This window comes from Coregonus lavaretus (genome assembly GCF_964263955.1).
Source record: "Coregonus lavaretus genome assembly, chromosome: 4".
NCBI lineage: Eukaryota > Metazoa > Chordata > Actinopteri > Salmoniformes > Salmonidae > Coregonus > Coregonus lavaretus.
In genome coordinates this window covers 56,284,040-56,296,355 of record NC_139991.1, presented here as the reverse complement: position 1 = coordinate 56,296,355, position 12,316 = coordinate 56,284,040, and positions in this window count along the sequence as shown.

Below are 12,316 nucleotides of genomic sequence, written 5' to 3'. Positions count from 1 at the left end.
TGGATATAGGTCTGTAACAGTTTGGATCTAGAGTGTCACCCCCTTTGAAGAGGGGGATGACCGCGGCAGCTTTCCAATCTCTGGGGATCTCAGACGTTACGAAAGAGAGATTGAACAGGCTAGTAATAGGGGTTGTGACAATTTTGGCGGCTAGTTTTAGAAAGAAAGGGTTCAGATTGTCTAGCCCAGATGATTTGTAGGGGTCCAGATTTTGCAGCTCTTTCAGAACATCAGCTGTCTGAATTTGTATGAAGGAGAAGCGGGGGGGGGGGGGGGGGCATGGGCAAGTTGCAGCGCAGGGTGCAGAGCTGGTGGCCGGGGTAGTAGTAGCCAGGTGGAAGGCATGGCCAGCCGTAGCAAAATGCTTGTTGAAATTCTCGATTATTGTAGATTTATCAGTGGTGATAGTGTTTCCTAGCCTCAGTGCAGTGGGCAGCTGGGAGGAGGTGCTCTTATTCTCCATGGACTTTACAGTGTCCCAAAACTTTTTGGAGTTAGTGCTACAGGATGTAAATTTCTGTTTGAAAAAGCTAGCCTTTGCTTTCCTAACTGCTTGTGTATATTGGTTCCTAACTTCCCTGAAAAGTTGCATATCGCGGGGGCTATTTGATGCTAATGCAGTACGCCACAGGATGTTTTTGTGCTGGTCAAGGGCAGTCAAGTCTGAGGAGAACCAGGGGCTATATCTGTTACATCTATATCTCTCCGCCCCATGGCAAAATGTGTAGAATTGCAGAAAGCTTGCTTAAAAACTGCAACATTTTATCTACTCCCCATGGCAAAATGTGTAGAATTGCATTACATTTTCTTTAAAACATAAATGTTTCTTCCTCCGTCAAGAGGGGGGCCACTAAAATGTTTTGCCTGCTAGGTGGGGGGACCCCCAACCAAATCACGCTTAGGGCCACCAAAAGGCTAGGGCCAGCCCTGCTACTATTGAACTAGCTGGTGTCACAATCAACATAACTTATGTAACAGAAATGTGTAGCCAATGGCCTGTATCCTAGTCTATGCTGATAATATTAGATTTATTTGAGTTCTGTAATATACAATTAATTTAATCAGATTCACAATCCATAGCTCAACCACCCATTGGTATGTCAACACACATGGAGCGATAGTGTCAGTCTAGATGCCTGCTCTCTAACTGGGTGTCTCAGAAACCAATTGCTGTTGTGGTTCTATTCAGCAACTCAGGGGCCCGTGTAGCTCAGTTGGTAGAGCATGGCGTTTGCAACGCCAGGGTTGTGGGTTCGATTCCCACGGGGGGCCAGTATGCAAAAGAAAATGTATGCACTCTCTAAATCGCTCTGGATTAGAGCGTCTGCTAAATGACTAAAATGTAAATAAAAGGCCAGCAAATTGATAGGGTCACCTCCTATAAGTATCTTGGGATTTGGTTAGATGAAAAGCTGAATTTTAAACAGCACATTGATAACTTGACCAAGAAACTGAAGTTGAAATTGGGTTTCTACTTTAGGAACAAATCTTGCTTTTCAATGTTAGTCAGAAAGGATCTTGTTCAAAGCACTTTTTTATCAGTACTGGATTATGGTGATATTGTCTATATGCAGCCCCAGCAAGTACCTTAAAAACTCTGGACACAGTGTATCATGGTGCTTTAAGATTTATTACAAATGCTAGATCACTCACCCATCACTGTGATTTGTATGCTATGGTGCAATGGACCTCTCTCCCAACCAGGAGGCTAAAGCACTAGTACACTTTTGTGTACAAAGCATTGATAGGACAACTCCCTTTGTATCTCTGTTCCTTACTGACCAGATCAGTCACTCAATACAGTCTTCGTTCACCGTCACTGCTGTCCTTGTCTGTTCCTAAGGCCAGAACTGAGATGGGGAAACAATATTTTTCCCATAATGCCCCTTCATTCTGGAACATGCTTCAAAAGATATTAAAGTTAGGGGAGTTAGTGTCCTTGCTTGTTTTTAAGACTCCAATCGACAACACTGTTTGTGATAGCTGCAGTTGTTTCTAATCTTCAATTGTATCTGTAACTTGTGACACTTTGTCTTTTGTGTGTATTTTGTATTTTTCTGTAATATTTTATGTACACGCATGGGTCCTCAGATCCTCAAAAAGTTATACAGCTGCATCATCGAGAGCATCCTGAGTGGTTTCATTACCGCCTGGTATGGCAACTGCTCGGCCTCCGACTGCAAGGCACTACAGAGGGTAGTGCGTACGGCCCAGTACATCACTGTGGCCAAGCTTCCTGCCATCCAGGACCTCTATACCAGGCGGTGTCAGAGGAAGGCCCTAAAAATTGTCAAAGACTCCAGCCACACTAGTCATAGACTGTTCTCTCTGCTACTGCATGGCAAGCGGTACCGGAGCGCCAAGTCTAGGTCCAAAAGGCTTCTTAACAGCTTCTACCCACAAGCCATAAGACTCCTGAACAGCTAATCATGGCCACCCGGACTATTTGCGCGCAGTTGCGTCCCGGATGTGTCTGTCTTCACTTGTAGCCTGTGAGAAATACCCAATCACATGACGGAGAGCCATGTGTGAGAGACGCTTTGGATTGCGCAGCACGCTCAGGGAGAAGGGCACAATGCAGCACTCCGGGCCGCAAAAGGCATGGATTTTTTTAGGGTGCATTACGACCACAAAGGGGATGCCTCCGTGAAATTCGAGGCATTATCAAGTGCTTGTCAAATTGTGAATGAGAGACTATTGGAGTGTGTACAACCTGCGCAAAATACAAAGCAGAGCTCATGCCTTTCAAGCGACTTTTTTCAAATCATCATTAGAGTATCATCATGCAGCCTTACAATGTATTAAAAATCAAAACATATAGCCCAAAGTTTGTAGAACAACTAAAGTTACATTAATAACTCTAAGTTAAGCATATAGGAGTAGCTATTTCTTTGTTAACCGGCTCAACACAGAATAGCCGTATGTGCGCACTACCTCAAATCGTTTGGAGAAAACATTTATATTTTATTGAGCTTTGTTCAATTGTATTCTTCATACTATAAAATAATGCCACGGAATTATAAGCAAATCTTGTCTGCTAAATGAACTAGTGTAGCCCACAGCTATTTGGCATAGCCACATCAGGACCTAACATAAGGACAACTCAGAGTATGCTATTATTTTCTTCTGAAATAGACTACATTTTCCAGGAGATGCTAAATATGTTTATGTTAATTCACGGTCAATTACCATGAGACCGACAGTTATCTGATTGACAATCACCGGCTGACGAAATTTCGTAACCGCCACAGCCCTATGTATAACATGATTATCCATTTAGCAGAATAGGGGATAATGTTGGGTTTATTTGTTGCATTTCTATCTGTAATGTTGTGAATGCTTCACTTCACTGAATGCACCCCTAGTCTATGATTGATCTGTCCTCTCCAATAGAACACAATACAGAACAGTTAAGTAAAAGTATAGGAAACACTGGCTGCATTGATCAAGCCTCTGATCTATGCCGTGACCACAGTCAGCTCAGTGGCATGTTTGGCAATTGTGACAGCCTGGGTGTTGACATTGGTGCCAGCGTGACAGGGACAAACACATGGTTGAGTTTGTTCAGCGGCCAAACACATAGGCATATTTAACCGTGATCCGTCACACATTGCGTTGAGAACAGGGTTGTGTTGATATTTAGTTATCATCATCAGTTCAATTTTGGAACACGATTACTGTAAATCAACTGTTGGCCATTGAAGACCGGTTGAAATGTGTACAATAGTCAAAGTGGTTTTATTTGTCCGTTCATCAGTCAAACTCATTGTTTGATTTGCAGGGAAGCCTCTGTCAAAATGTTGTATGTGCATTGTAAATACTGTATGTTGTTGATGTGTGAGAGATTATTGCGTAAAATACTGTTTGGCTACTATAAAAATGTTTTAACTATGAATGTCAATGATGAATGAACAACATGATGCTGTTGTCTTCTTCAGTATGTTGTGTAAACATTGTGGTAATGTTGTGGGTGCATTGTGTGTGTTCTCAGGAAGAAAAAAATGGCCCATGGGGAGAACCAGGATGAGAGACCCTCAGAACAGGAGGAAGAGATGAGAGAGGAGACCTTCCTCAAAGACTTCCATCTGTACATGAAGAAGAGAGATACACCCATAGAGAAAATACCACACCTGGGCTTCAAACAGAGTGAGTATACTGTACTGCAGAGAAAAAGACACATGCACGCTTGCATACGCACACACACACACACACACACACACACACAGGCAAGCATGCACACACATACAGTGCATGCACGCACATACACAGTAATTGTTGAGATATCTCAGACTGGATGTACAGCTGATATTTTGTTTATTGTTTCTATATTCCTAGTCGATCTGTTCATGATGTACAAGACTGTGAAAAGCTTGGGTGGCTACCACCAGGTAAAATAACATCAATAATTTATAATATTTACTATGTTTAAGTGAGATTTTTTTGTGGGATCTTGGTTTCTGATTAAAATAGGTGTGAGCAATTCATATTTCAAGTCAAACCACAGTTTCAACAGAAAATCATGTTAATTTGTATTTAAAGTAAACTATCCTCTTATCACTTAAATAGCACCCATAGCCTTATGTCTGAGCAGGAAATGTAATATATGTTTCTTTAGTAAACTGAGGTATCCCAACCACATGATCTCTCCTTGACAAGTTAGGAGGGATAAGAGTCAAACCAGTCTTTATCAAGAGATACAACAACAACTATTAATGATATTGACTGGAGAAAGAAGCTTATTAAACTAGTCTGTTTTACATCTGTGAATGTGGTTAGATGGTTTATTATACCTGTTAGGATGTTGCAAAAATGGTAATGTGTGGCATCACATTTCATGTATGTCTATGTTACATACAGTATACAGTATGCAATGGTGTTAAAATAATCAGGAATCTTTCCCAGGTGACGGCCCAGCAGACTTGGAAGCAGGTATACAACACCCTGGGAGGAAACCCCAGAAGTACCAGTGCAGCCACCTGCACCCGTAGACACTACGAGAAGTAAGCCAGAGCAAACGTATTATACATGCATGTCTGTGCTCGCGTGTGTGCTTGAGTGTTTGTGTGCATATACCCGTGTGATTGCGCATATGGGTGGATGCTTGCATATCTTTGCATGCCTTTGACGCAGATATTTTGTATAAATAATAATAATAATAATAATAATAATAATATGCCATTTAGCAGGAGAAAATAAATAAGTGTGCAAGTACATTATGTGCATGTGTGGTATGTGTAAATTGGTTCAGTCTCTAGAAATGTCCTTTACGTTGCTGTAGGCTGCTTCTGCCGTATGAGTGTCACATAAGAGGAGAAGACTACATGGAGGTCCTGCCACAGTGCCAGCAGAAGCGTTTACATGACAGTAGGCTCAGTGAGGAGGATGAGTGCCCCAGGACAGCCAAGCATAGCATGACATATGGACCTCTACAGACATCCCTGCACCAGGTACTGTACACTAACAAGCAAACATACACACACACACACACTAGCATTTACGCACACACACTGACAAGCGCTCATTCACCGATGAAGACACAAAGACACACGCACACACATTTAAATGAATTGACTAACTCATTGTTGTTCTGTTCTCTCAGAACCCCTATAACTTCCTGACAGACTCCAGAGTGAGGATCATCCCTATGCCTGTACACTACCGTCAGTACTACCACCACCCCGTCCACCCCGTCCACCCCGTCCACCCAGATCTGCTCCCCTACGTCCACCCACCTCTGACCACCAGCAGCCATCCCAGCAGCCTCCCCTCCCCTCAAGGACAGACAGAGAGGGCCGAGCAGCCTCTGGAGCGCCTGCGCTTCCTGGCCAACCAGTACAAGGACTCCTCAAGCTGGACTGTGCCACTCAACCTCAGTCGCAAGAGAGCTGGTCTGGAGTCAGGCGGTCGCCCTGCTTCATCCTTCACCCCTCCTCCCTCCAACAAATACCCAAAGTTCTTGAATACGGCCTCACCTCTGTACCCCGCCAAGGGGCTGGTTAAAGAGGAGGGCTGTGAGATGCCGGAGGTGGAGGTGCCCCTGGGGATAACCTACCTCTACTCCTTGGCGACCAGAGACGGCTCTGTCATCGACCTCACTTCCTCCTCCTCTGGCGGTTCCTCCCGCAGCCCAACCCCAGCCTCCGGCCCACCCATGAAGAAAAAGCCCCCCGTCCCCTCTCCGCTGCAGAGTCGCAGGGACAGTGCCCCATCCATGGTCCACGTCCCCAAACCCCAGAAGAGAGAGTACCCAGATGGGCCCAGGGGGGAGTGGAAAGGGGAAAGCCCCAAGCACAGTCCGGGGCCTCTCAATTTTAGCCGCGCTCTGCCCAGTACCCCCAGAGGGACAGGGGGAAGGATGGAGATCCAGATCCCGCTGGCGCTGCTCCATGACTGGGTAAAAGGAGGCCTGCTGTGTGGGCCTGCTGGCGCCCGGCCTGGGGATCAATCCCTGCAGGGTCCAACCATGGGCCAGACCCCAGGCTCAGATCAGGTCTTCCACAGCCATCACAAAGACCAGGACAGGGGTTATGGGGATCTGAGAGAGAGGAGTCTGGAGAGGCACAGGAACCTGCCTAGCCCCACCACCACCACCTCTCCTAGTACCAGTCACCGCCACCCCATGACGCCCTACCAGTTCTCCAGCTACAAGCCTCAGCCGTCAGGGAGCATTCTCCGTAACCAGGACAGCTGGGACTTGGATCCCCGGGAGGACACCAGGAGGCCCTACCACCCGAAACTCATGCAACCCCAGGATCTATGGGACAGAGCCCAGCCAATCCCCTTAAAGATCCACCCCAGCAGCCAGGCTCTAGAGCAGGATGGTGTAGGCCACACAGCCCTAGCCTATTGTCCAGGCACATCCCTGGGAAGGGTGGAGAACCCTGGGATGGCTCTGATGGTGAACCCCTCATCTCCCTCTCTGGTGCCACTGACACCTGAGGAGTTCATTAAGTTAAAGAGGCTCATCTCAAGCTCCTCGTGAATAGAATGGAACAGCAGGACCACAACCTGCTAATTAATATAAGATATGATGCACTCTGGACGAAAAGCTGTTACATGACATTGGACACTTGAAAAGCCCTCATTACTGTTCAAAATCAAGAGACAATGTAGCACTACTGTTGACTAACTTTTTAAGTACTTCAGAATATGAATTTAGTCTTTTAATCTTCTGTGTTTTTATCCTTTGAAGCTTGCTTACAATTTATTGTGCACTGGAGTGAAAATTATAATTTTTGCCTTCATCTCAGGGGTTTGTTTTAAACATGAAGTAGCATTGAAAAAAATAATGTAGCCTGATGATAACAGTAAAAAAGCTTGACACTAATTATACAAGTTTACCACCCAGACAGCAAAGGGACATTTTGTTGAGTTCTACTTGTAATTTTGTTGAGAATTGTTGAGAATTGTTGTTAAGCCAGTCATTCGTTTTGGAGGAGAAACAATTATATAAAAATATAAAAGATACATTTTATTCTGAATATGTTAATGTTTTTATATATATTTGTAAATGTCATATTTTCTTCATATTCTTATTTTACTACGAGTAATGTTGGATTATTTTAATCCTTTTCAAGTTTCAAAATATTTCATTACGCATTGTCAAACCTTAAGCAAGGTGGAACTTCATAACGATCAGCGAGAATGTGTTGTTTGTGGTTGAAACACAAATATGAGACACCAGGCAGTGTCAGTGTGAAACCCAATACAGTGCCTTGCAAAAGTATTCATCCCCCTTGGCGTTTTTCCTATTTTGTTGCATTACAACCTGTAATTTAAATTGATTTTTATTTGGATTTCATGTAATGGACATACACAAAATAGTCCAAATTGGTGAAGTGAAATAAAAACAAATTACATGTTTCAAAGAACTCAAAAAAATTAAAACGGAAAAGTCGTGTGTGCATACAGTGGGGAGAACAAGTATTTGACACACTGCCGATTTTGCAAGTTTTCCTACTTACAAAGCATGTAGAGGTCTGTAATTTTTATCATAGGTACACTTCAACTGTGAGAGACGGAATCTAAAACAAAAATCCAGAAAATCACAATGTATGATTTTTAAGTAATTAATTAGCATTTTATTGCATGACATAAGTATTTGATACATCAGAAAAGCAGAACTTAATATTTGGTACAGAAACCTTTGTTTGCAATTACAGAGATCATACGTTTCCTGTAGGTCTTGACCAGGTTTGCACACACTGCAGCAGGGATTTTGGCCCACTCCTCCATACAGACCTTCTCCAGATCCTTCAGGTTTCAGGGCTGTCGCTGGGCAATACGGACTCCAGACCTGAACCCAAAGATTTTCTATTGGGTTCAGGTCTGGAGACTGGCAAGGCCACTGCAGGACCTTGAGATGCTTCTTACGGAGCCACTCCTTAGTTGCCCTGGCTGTGTGTTTCGGGTCGTTGTCATGCTGGAAGACCAAGCCACGACCCATCTTCAATGCTCTTACTGAGGGAAGGAGGTTGTTGGCCAAGATCTCGCGATACATGGCCCCATCCATCCTCCCCTCAATATGGTGCAGTCGTCCTGTCCCCTTTCCAGAAAAGAATCCCCAAAGAATGATGTTTCATCCTCCATGCTTCACGGTTGGGATGGTGTTCTTGGGGTTGTATTCATCCTTCTTCTTCCTCCAAACAGGGCGAGTGGAGTTTCGACCAAAAAGCTCTATTTTTGTCTCATCAGACCACATGACCTTCTCCCATTCCTCCTCTGGATCATCCAGATGGTCATTGGCAAACTTCAGACGGGCCTGGACATGCGTTGGCTTGAGCAGGGGGACCTTGCGTGCGCTGCAGGATTTTAATCCATGACGGCGTAGTGTGTTACTAATGGTTTTCTTTGAGACTGTGGTCCCAGCTCTCTTCAGGTCATTGACCAGGTCCTGCCGTGTAGTTCTGGGCTGATCCCTCACCTTCCTCATGATCATTGATGCCCCACGAGGTGAGATCTTGCATGGAGCCCCAGACCGAGGGGTGATTGACTGTCATCTTGAACTTCTTCCATGTTCTAATAATTGCGCCAACAGTTGTTGCCTTCTCACCAAGCTGCTTGCCTATTGTCCTGTAGCCCATCCCAGCCTTGTGCAGGTCTACAATTTTATCCCTGATGTCCTTACACAGCTCTCTGGTCTTGGCCATTGTGGAGAGGTTGGAGTCTGTTTGATTTAGTGTGTGGACAGGTGTCTTTTATACAGGTAACGAGTTCAAACAGGTGCAGTTAATACAGGTAATGAGTGGAGAAGAGGAGGGCTTCTTAAAGAAAAACTAACAGGTCTGTGAGAGCCGGAATTCTTACTGGTTGGTAGGTGATCAAACACTTATGTCATGCAATAAAATGCAAATGAATTACTTAAAAATCATACAATGTGATTTTCTGGATTTTTGTTTTAGATTCCGTCTCTCACAGTTGAAGTGTACCTATGATAAAAATTACAGACCTCTACATGCTTTGTAAGTAGGAAAACCTGCAAAATCGGCAGTGTATCAAATACTTGTTCTCCCCACTGTATGTATTCACCCCCTTTGCTATGAAGCCCCTAAATAAGATCTGGCGCAACCAATTACCTTCAGAAGTCACATAATTAGTTAAATAAAGTCCACCTGTTTGCAAAGTGTCACATGATCTGTCACATGATCTCAGTATATATACACCTGCCAAGAGAGGGCCGCCCACCAACACTCATGGACCAGGCAAGGAGAGCATTATTCAGAGGCAACAAAGAGACCAAAGATAACCCTGAAGGAGCTGCAAAGCTCCACAGCGGAGATTGGAGTATCTGTCCATAGGACCACTTTAAGCCGTACACTCCACAGAGCTGGGCTTTACGGAAGAGTGGCCAGAAAAAAATCCATTGCTTAAAGAAAAAAATAAGCAAACACGTTTGGTGTTCGCCAAAAGCCATGTGGGAGACTCCCCAAGCATATGGAAGAAGGTACTCTGGTCAGATGAGACTAAAATTGAGCTTTTTGGCCATCAAGGAAAACGCTATGTCTGGGGCAAACCCAACACCTCTCATCACCCCGAGAACACCATCCCCACAGTGAAGCATGGTGGTGGCAGCATCATGCTGTGGGGATGTTTTTCATCGGCAGGGACTGGGAAACTGGTCAGAATTGAAGGAATGGTGGATGGCGCTAAGTACAGGAAAATTATTGAGGGAAACCTGTTTTAGTCTTCCAGAGATTTGAGACTGGGATGGAGGTTCACCTTCCAGCAGGACAATGACCCTAAGCATACTGCTAAAGCAACACTTGAGTGGTTTAAGGGGAAATATTTAAATGTCTTGGAATGGCCTTGTCAAAGCCCAGACCTCAGTCCAATTAAAGATTGCTGTACACCAGCAGGAACCATCCAACTTGAAGGAGCTGGAGCAGTTTTGCCTTGAAGAATGGGCAAAAATCCCAGTGGCCAGATGTGCCAAGCTTATAGGGGGTTCCTTAGAAACATGTTGATGTGTGTACTACGGCACCGTTCTGTTGACTTTGGACCGGAGCTTGTTTTGCCAGATGCGTAACTCCACAGGGCTTATTTTACAGGAAATGTATAATTGCATTGCCGACGCCCACTGAAGCAATAGCTATCTCAGAAGAATAAGCCTTTAACAGGCTGCTATAGCCATAAACACAAGTTACCCCTGACGGAAGAGGGAAAGAATCAAGAAAGAATAGTCCTAAAAAAAAGAACACTAAAAACACAAGTCAGCTGACACTCATAAGACAGAAGCAATCATCTTGTCATCGGGATGGTAATTTAATTAATCCACCTTTCTCCTGTTTGTTGTGTTTTGTCTGACATAGCATATTTTTTTTTTATTACACAGCGAGGCATTGTTCAAATTAAATCAACGTTTATTGGTGGCGTACACAGTTTAGTAGATGTTATAACGGGTGCAGCGAAATGCTTATGTTATTAGCTCCTAACAATGCAGAAAAATGTCAAACAAGTACACATTGCACTTGACTTTTAAAGGTAATTTACGCTGGAGCTGAAATCCCCAACATTTACCGTGAATGCGATCTCCGAGAACTTCAGGAAAATTGCCTTTAAAAAGGCACATTGTCGACAGTGCAATGCACAATGCACAATCCCAGCCTTTGATTTGATTGCGTGCCTAGCTTCCCTGATGTTTTGTATGCAATGATGCTAATGGTAATGTGTGGGTGATTTGTGTTGTTCGGGTGAACATTTAGAATTTTTTGCAGACGCTTTCATGCAGAACCAGTTAACTATTGGGAGTTACATAACTTAACAACAACCATAATCCCATCTATCGTGTTTACTGAATAGCTCAACAGTGGCATGTCGTCTCACTGTAAAAATGTTACCTGCACAGCATTTCCAAAAACCATAATTATCTGTTCCGTGCTTTGAGAGGAAGGTACAGATAATTATGGTTTGCAACACTATGAAACCAAATAAAATACCTGGTCATAAAAATGTTGACGATACATTTATTAGTTAAAATATTTGTGGCACTGCAGCATCAACCTGCCACTCCAGCAGTCACTGTTTCATAAAACCTAGTAGTTTCTAGACCAGTCGCACTGGTTAGTAATACCATTTGGGGGTTATATTTCAAAAGACAAAAATGTGTCTGTCTATTATGTCTCCCAGCATCTTCAGTAATCAGTAATTGTATACATGTAACAACACTGATACTGTACATAAGCATGTACCTGTACACAAAGTCATTGTGCAGATGATCTTATATGCATGCCTTAGTAAGGCCTGGGTAGGCATTGTAGTGTGAATACAAAGCATTGACTGAATTTACAAGACGCACGCACACACACACACAAGGACTGAGGCACCTGTTATCCAATCAATATGAAAACTGACAATGCACACAATTCCAGGTAGATTCTTGCGGATTTCCCAAGAAGTATTTCCATAATATATTTCCAATCCACTATGCCAAGAAGTAAGTCAATTCTGTTGTGAGATTTGTTGAGGATATTTGCAAAACCCCAGTTAAACAAAAGACACCAGTTGTGTTTGAAGACAAACAGTATCACAATATCTCCTTCATATACTGTATGTATCATCATCAGATGTTAAAACACCATTAGCAAACAACTTTAACTTCTCAATAAACACACACACACACACACACACACAAGGACTGAGGCACCTGTTATCAATTCACATGAACGTTGAAACTTCTCCCTCAATATGTAAACTCACAATGCACACAATTCCAGGTAAATTCTTGGGGATTTCCCAAGAAGTATTTCCAATCCACTATGCCAAGAAGTACACTTCCGTTCAAAAGTTTGGGGTCACTTAGAAATGTCCTTGTTGTGTT